This window comes from Anguilla rostrata, chromosome 1 (genome assembly GCF_018555375.3).
Source record: "Anguilla rostrata isolate EN2019 chromosome 1, ASM1855537v3, whole genome shotgun sequence".
Taxonomy (NCBI): Eukaryota; Metazoa; Chordata; class Actinopteri; order Anguilliformes; family Anguillidae; genus Anguilla; species Anguilla rostrata.
The window spans coordinates 18,747,284-18,756,339 of NC_057933.1; positions in this window are offsets into that span (position 1 = coordinate 18,747,284).

Below are 9,056 nucleotides of genomic sequence, written 5' to 3' on the forward strand. Positions count from 1 at the left end.
CCCACTTGTGGAGTTGTCCCTAATCTTTAAGACTCCTTGGTCACTGGGTCGATAAAGAAAGGTATAAAGGACTTCCGTCTCCTCAATGTCCCTCTCCTCATCCTGTATTAGCTTCTGCTACGCACCACCACCCTCGGTGATAAACCCAAAGCCACACACACCCAGAAAGGAGAGGAAAATGGATCTGCCACACTGCACTGGTGGAAAGGAAAAGATTACACAAAAATGAACAGAAAAGAACAGGTGGAGATAAAAGAACTGCCTCTTCCAAGCTTAATTAACCTGTTCGATACAAATAGTACAGGCTATCAAACTGCTCAGCAAAAGCCGACTGTTCCTGGATAGTCAATTGGACATTGTTAACCTTAATGTAAATAAAATAAGTTAGCCTTTTGCTGGACTTAATTCCATGGTTAAACCCCAAACCTAACATATTCTAGCCTTAGGTTTCACAACAGGGGTGAGTCCAACCCATTACTGAGTACAACTAATTGAACTTGGAGAATAAATGACAGTCTGTGTGGTCATTACTTTCCTTTGCTGTGAAAGTTTAAGTGTTCTTTTCCCTGAGAGTGAAAATATATAGCATAAATAAATAGCAAGAAAATAAACAACACCACAACTGAGATTTTCCTGAGACCCAGTAGCAAGCAATTAATACCTCGCACAAAAGCCCACATCCTCCAGCACCAACTGTTTTCAAAAATAACCAACCTCCCTCTCAGGGTCAAAAGTTGGCCTTATAAATTCTGGGAAGGGACTGCCTCTAGCCACATCACTTGACTACTGTAACATGTCAAAACAAAAGAATGTGCTTGTGTGTGTTCCTAACCGGTTCTTAACACCAAGATATTACCTCCTCTAGCTTGTTTGTTCAAACTCTGCAGAGCTGTCTATTCAATTTCTTTTCTATTATTCACCACTCTAACTTAGAGCAGGGGTCCCCAAAACTAATTCACCAGAACCACAGCGTCTGCTAGTTTTTGCTTTCATGTTAAAATCAGCAACAAGTTCAGACCCAAGAATCCAGGTGAAGTGAGTTACGTGTGCAATCAACTGCTTTAATTGATCAATTAAGTGCTGAGTAACAACAAAAACCAGCTGGCCATTTGGCTCCACATGACCATGGTTGGGGACCCTGACTTACTGCATACCCATGTGAAACACTTAATTTTGCACTCTAATGAAGAAATGTTGGCAAATAAGACACCACACCCCACCATACAGGGCAATGGTAGGTACTTATCTAGTGCATGGCAATGGTGTGTGAATATTATTGTGGATTGCCAAGGATATCATCAAGGTTATGGCAGGTGGTGTCTGTGTAGAGCTGTCTGAGAACATGTATGTGAAATGCAGAGGGAAAACACTGTCGACACGTTATTGGTAATTCCAGTGCTTCTTTCGGTGTAAACCTTTCAAACTAGTGTCACTGTGTGAAAAACATCTGCTATATGACATGAATTTGAATTTGCATTCAGCCACTGCTGTTGTCTGTTTATCTTTACCCATCAATCACACACTGTGTTTATCATTCTTTTAATAGCTATCAACAGTTATGAAGAGCAAGCTTCTTAAACAGCCGCAAGATGGGGCTTGTGGAACCAGTTATCACCAGCACCATATGTGAGCTCATTATTAGAGTAAAAGAGCCCTAGGCTCACTCAATATTAGCAAGCATATCCAATGTTACAACAATATTTTGCCCCATGCCCTCCATTTCCATCTCTAGACATCTCCAGGCTTCTTCCAAATAGAGTAAATAGATATAATGATATTTCCCTGTGACTTTTTGTCAAAGGTGATTACCAATCAGACTTTACCAATCTACAAAGCCCTCACCTGTCCACATCTCTAGGCAGTTACATGTTGTTCTTCTCACGGTGTGAAATACCTGGTTGTCAATGGCAAACATTGTTTCAGTCACACAGTCCAACACATTCTACCCTAGCAACGTAAGAAGTATTCATCCATTTCTGACCACCTACTTATCCCAGCCTCAGGCCCAAAACCATGTACTAAAATATCCTGCCTACAACTCCGTTCTTTCTGGCTGAGCCACCAGACTACTTCAGGTAAATACAGAGGGGAGGGCTATAGCCTTTGATAAAGAAAATAGACAGTCAAGGTACAGCGGGTAGCTGACTGGAAAGGTGAGTGGAAAGATATCCCAGGTCATGTGCATGAACAGAGAATATCCCCTTTCAAAGGGAACATTTGGCTCTGCATTTTTTAATGCACCCTGTCAGCCAAACTCATTCAGTTCTGTCATTTAAATCAACACATTTACTGGCTTCCAATACTGTACGTTATGCTCAACTAAAGGGGATGAACAGTTAGGTTTAACTTCATGCAAACATGTACAGTAATACTGATCCTAATTGAGGCTGACTGCATACTCATATCCTGCATGAGCTGAAGAAATGGTGGCCTGAGGTTTGAACTACTCCACATAAAAGAGTTTTGATTGAGGGACTGGAAGAAGCCTTTTGGGGAATGGCTAAAGGGGCTGAGCATCTGTATCATTTACATCACACAGAGAAATAGCTGAAAGATATCCTCTCTAAAGGAAATCTTTTGGATAACATTTCAATTACCAGTTACATTTTCACTGAAATGAGAGCATACCGTGCACCCAAGGCAACACACGATACTGAAGACACAAATAGCAGTGTTAACAATGTGTTCTTTGCAATCATGTGAAATGCGCAGTTTCAGGACATAAATGCATAAAATTATATAATAAAAAAGTTTATTTAATTTTCAGCAACTTTTCATCACTTCCCCTCCTCCCGCCTCCCAGCACCCCCCACCCCTACCCCACCCCCAGGATTTGCTCAATATTGAAGGTTTTATTGATTCTTAGGACACAATAAGAAATTAAAACTGAAATGAAAGCATTTACTAACTAGCTTAGAGAATAGTCTTCAGCATGTTGTGTATGACTCATATTGCAATCAGCTCTTTACATGTTGGGACCAACGTTCAAAAAAATTTCCTGATTGAGACAATGTTGAGAAAAGGGCTGTGTGACAGAGCATTTGTGAAAATAACAACTTTATTTTGATACTGATGAAAAACTGCACTAGCATCAAAAGCAGTTCAGTGGCCAAACATTTTAAGAGCACTGGGGGACAAATCCCACAACAGATGCAACTCACTCATATGCTAATCCCTCAACCCACAGCCATTTAAATCAGACAAGACCACCCCCATTGAAATCAAACTGTATTAGCCTGCCAGCGCTGAAGCGGCAAGAATCCAAATATTAACAATGTAGCATCACTAAAAAAAATTAATAAAATGTCTGTGGAGCCCAATTTCAAACTTCATAGCTGATACAGCTTCAAAGAGTGAGGAGAGATAATGGAGACCACACAGAGAGGTGAAAATTATTTTAAAAGTAATGAATCTACAGTACGCTGTACCTTCAATTATCGGCACGTCTGGTTGTCAACAAGAGCCTCTGGCTCCTCTGCCCCATGCCGTGACAAAGACAGTCATTTAGTTGATGATGATGCCTCTGTAGAGATGGCACGTCCTGTTGGGTCTGTTTGGTACCATCTGGTACTTGGCATTGATGGGCTGGGCACTCGGCCCCCGGGCCAGCTCCACAAAAGCAGCATTATGCGGCCTTGAATTTCAATGCATGCTCACAACGGCCCATCCTAAGTAGTGATTATTGCCACTCACCGATTTGTTTGACAGCGGTACGTTCAGAGAATGCACCTGCCTTGTTGCCAAATTGCATTCATTCCCCTCTATCATAGCGAGGGGAGCTGGTGATTATCTTGCCCTCTTTCACCTCTCTACCCTCAAAGTCAGTCCACGACCGTCCCTCGGGACATTTTTATTAATACGCCTTGAACAAAAAAATTGGCAGTGGAGGCTTCAGACTACAGAACATTCAGAGGTTTAAATACAAGGACATTCTTTTGGGGCATATGGTGACTAAAGTGCCTTTGATTCCCTTTGTTGCACAGTTGCACTAAAGACTCTTTAAACATTAATGAAACTGTTGGAGCATTAGGTTTCCCTAAAATTTTCTTTTTAATTCAAAGCCAATGAAAGCTTTTGACAAACGGCAGCGATGGGTATAAAGACAAGTAGCATGAACTACACTAGGAAGAACACTTCAGCTACAGGCCACAGGGGGGAAGACCACGAGGATATTCCGGCCATCAGTGTTAAAGGAAACCACATTTACACTGGGGTGTCCACATTGAACATAAACTAAGAGCACCAAAGAGCACTCCATTATATAGTATACTATATACTATATTATAGTATACTTCTGAAATGTTCTAAGATTATCTGCATACGTTTGGTATGACAGAGATGTCCGGCATATCCTAGAAGGCTGTGCTGTCATCCACATTAGTGCAACCTCTGGTACAGCTTCATGCAGTCATTGTCAACACCGTCTGGTTTACCTGCAGGCATGACATCTCACTGATGCACTCTGGCAAGCTGGAGAGAGATGCAAGCAGGAACATGAGGTTGAAGAGATAAATCAGCTCAGCACTTCAGTGATGAGGTGCTAGGCTGTGGCTATACCTTAAAAATCTGTAGGAGGTACACTGAATTAACCCAGATATTCAATGACTCTCTTTGGAGGGGGTTTTGTGAAATATATGGTTATGGACTATTACACCTTGAAAAAATGTCAGGCCATCGTATGATTCCATAATACCAATACAAGGTACATTATTGAGATTAATATATATGACATCTTGTCAGACAAACAGACATGAACAGAGACCTTTTATAAGAGACGTTGCAAGACGCAGGAGAGATAACTAATAAGATTCTGCCAATAGATTCGTGGAGAGTCGCGCTTGTTATCCACAGAAACATAAAACAGGACCCTGGGAGACAGCACCAACAGAGAGAGGGCATCAAAACCCTTCCCTGGCAGCACAGAACATTCCTACGCAGATAACAGAGGGTTTCCCCAGGTTGAAAAATACAGTTTTGTATGGTTCCCTTTGAAATCCTGCTGAATCTCTGATTTCTGAAGTTGGACTGTAAGATGGATTCCCACTGGCTCAGACCTCCTCCTCCTCCCCCTCATCACCTTTACGCCTCACAAGGGAACGTAGGCTGGCTGTTTTCTCTGAAAAATAAGAATCTATCGCAGCAAACCCCTGTGCATTTAAATCTCCCATATCTCAATCTTTCTTCCTGAGATAATGCATAGTCTGTTTTGGGTTGAAAACAGACATGTAAGAACCCTCCATTTTGACATATGGCTTAATTAAAATTCCAAGTGTTTTTTGACCAAAAGTAGTTTAGTGTAACATATTGTCTCATTATGTTTCTTGTAACTAATTGGTACTATTAATTACACTAATCTAAGCGGAAAGCCAGGAAGCAACCTATGTATCTACTGCAATTGGCCTGATCAGAATTTTACAGTTGACCCTAGATACACAGACTTAAGATAACACATCTTTCTCCACAACTTATCAATGCAATTAAATTTTCATGACTTGTAATTCCATCCCTTTCCCACCACTGTGCTGATATAGAGGCCAAAAAGAACAGCTCCAACATGATTGTGTCACAAGGGCCATTTATGTCTACATTACAGTAACTACACTACACTTACATGCTGTAAGTAGAAGCTTTTACATCTGCAGCTCTGTATATGCTTCTCCAGTGTCAGCCTGCACTCGTCCGCCGTACTCCAAGCCAATCTAGAGAGCCGGGCGGCTGAGGAAACTTGATTTGGACTTCCCAGTCCCTTTGGCTCAAATAAAACAATGTCAGAGCACGGTGATTCCAATAAGTAGTCAACTAATAACTTTCCCAGCCCCAGTTCTGCCACAAAGCAAGCAATGTGACCAAATCGCTACGTTTACCGAGGACGGGTTGACTTGACAGAATAAGAAATCAGAGCACTTAATATCTTCTGCTGACACCCTCCCCAACGGGCTAGTGTAGATCAACTCAGAGTCATTTCCCCCTGTATTGATTAGTCACTATTGTCCATTTCTTTGTGGCAGAGGTGTCTGTCCCTATTGTGACCCCGCAGAGTGCTTCACATGATGGCAGAACAACCTCTGAGTGCTGCTCTCATTCAGGCAGCTTGAATGGCTTCTGTCTCTCTCAGATCCTGAAAGAGAGCTCTTTTCCTGTGAGGACACTCAGTCACAAAGGGAAATGTTTTCTGTTCCCGACTATGACAAGGCTTTGAAATTGCACATGTAAAACAACAAGGCCTGACCTTCCATGGTCACCCTGCCACGTGCGCATCTTTGTGAGTAGTCCCGTTGTGTTTACAAAAGAGGACAACATTCACGTGCATAGAAAATGGCAAAAGGCAGACAGTTCAAAAGGGAGCAGAAATTTCGATATAACGGGTTTTGGCCTCTCCTGGTCGTCGCTCTCTCCAGACATGAGGGTAAGCTCTCTCCAAAAACATCATCCGGGTGGGCAGTGGCAGGGTTGATGACAGGATCCGGAGGGACAGGGTGATGACTCACCTCAGCAAGCCTGTGAGCACCTGTAAACACTGGTTTATTTATAATCAAGTTGATGATTCCACTGATACTGACAGTAATTTGTCAGCACTGCTGGGGGAAAAACCTTATAGTTTGCCTTCAGACCAGCTTTGAGACACCACTCTTTCATTTGAGCCATATTTTTGGTGATAAAATGAAAAGCTGAGTACATACTGAAAATTCATATGCTCAAACATTTTCTTGGACTGCTATTTTAATGTGATACATGGAGAATAAATTGAAATGTTATGTATTTTTATAGAGCATCTTATAAATTATAGACTATACATATAATCTGGAATTATATTTTTGGTTAGAAATATGTTCACAACACCCTGATGGGTCAGACCTGAGAAAACAACTGCAACTTAAAGAATCACTGCCTGACAGACTGCCTTTTAAGGCCTTTTAAACCTGATAACCCCTGATGAGCCAGAATAGTGATTTGTTTGGATTAATTGCCATTGCCACAAGAAGACAAGACAAGCCACAGAAAATATGGCCGATAGGCCTTTTGCAGACATCTGAGAAAAGAAGAAAACCATCACAATCTCGGGTACATAATCCAGCTTCGGTCACATTTTATGTTTCACACTCTGTAAAGCAGCAGATGATAACAGGGAAGGCAATGTTTCCTTTTTCCCAGCTGTGAATGCTGGGAGTGCTTTCTGCTCTAGAGTCTTCATACATAAGCTCAAGAGGTAGTAAGACTCCAGAAAAAATTGTTGCAAAAAGGTACGACACAGAAACTGTAAATCTGATTCACTCGGGTTAAAAGCTGTCTCAGGGAAATAGCTCTTAACAGTGTCTGTGAGCAAACACACTGCACAGAACACAAGACACGTGATAGGCTAACTACATTGGTGGCCAGTTGCAGCCCACTGTGTCCTGGGTTTAAGAAGCAATTAGTCAATTTAATGGTGAACAAAAAGAATTAAAAAAATATTTAAAAAAGTTTATTTACTGAAAGTGATGTAATGGTGTAAAAGTACTTGTCTAAATGTCACTTGATAATCCTCATGTTTCTGTCAACTAATTGCAGATATATCAGGAAAAAGTAACAATTGTAGATTTAAAATAAACCTGACAAAAGCTGTGGGCTCGACCTCAAAGTCTTACTTCTCTTTTAAATTCAGGCAGTAGTTGAAGCTGAAATAATGAGACTATGGACGCATATTTTGAAAATACCTGCAAAAAAGAATATTACTTCAAAAGAACTGTCAATCTTTTGAAATCTACTGCGTCTTTTTTGTGGGTAGTACTGTCGCCTCACAGCAAGAAGGCTGGGGGTTCGAATCTCAGCTTGGGGCCTTTCTGTGTGGAGTTTGCATGTTCTCCCCGTGTCCGCGTGGGTTTCCTCGAGGTATCCCGGTTTCCTCCCACAGTCCAAAGACATGCATATAGGCCGATTGGAGAGCCTAAATTGCCCATAGGTATGAGTGTGTGAGTGAATGGTGTGTGCCCTGCGATAGATTGGTGGCCTGTGCAGGGTGTATTCCTGCCTCTCACCCAATGCATGCTGAGATAGGCTCCAGCACCCCCCGCAACCCTGCTCAGGATAAGCGGGTATGGATAATGGATGGAGGGATGGAAATGACAAATGTGCTTCAATGTAAGTTTGAAATCATATTTTGCTGCACTGCGCTACATTTCCTCTGCATATGGTACACCTTTTTAACGATTACCTCACAGAGACAGAAATAGTGCAGATACATTCCATGAGAAAAATCCACATACTGCTTGATTGCTTTTGCCATGATGGAAGTACATAAATTCCATCAGTTCCATACAATTCCATTACCTATACAAATGTGTTCATTTACAGATGGATGCATTGTTAAACTCTGAACAAATGAACAGGACCTTATTTCAAGGCTGAATTTAAAATGTACAAAGTTCCATCACTGACACATGAAGTAACTCACATAATAAACCAACACCCAGTGCAGGGGAGTTGCAGGTATATTCCCAGAGTCTTGACTCCTGTCTAGAAAATTTGCATCAGTGCAATGGAAACCCACACAATTTTTGATGTTGATCTTAAGATGAGCTAAAGGGCCTCTCCTCTGTGCAGCCTAAGGTGGTCTTAATATTCAGATCAAGCATTCCTGAATTACTGTTTGTCTTGCTGCTGCGTGCGATGAGGCCTTATTCTCAAACTTTACTTTGCTAGCTCATAATGAGGTCAGTAGGATAAACCCACTCTTGAAATCATAAAATAATTCCCTGCATCATTCCTCCTGGGTCCTTGGGTATCTCTACCAGGAAAGAAACTCTAAAATCCCTCTGAATAAATCTGTCACCTTAACAATAGAAATCTCCAAATATTGCTAAATTTGAATTAAATACCAAAGAAGAAATAAAAATGAAATGCCAAAAAACCCATTCAATAGTATTTGAGCGCGGAACAGTCCTAGCATTAGCAACACAAAAATCTCAATATGAACACCAAAAAAAGAAAAGCAGTAGGAGGACTGATGCTCTTCTGCTTGAGCTGGAGGAATGTGCACAATACACACACTAATTTTTTATGGCTTTTTTAAATCCAGG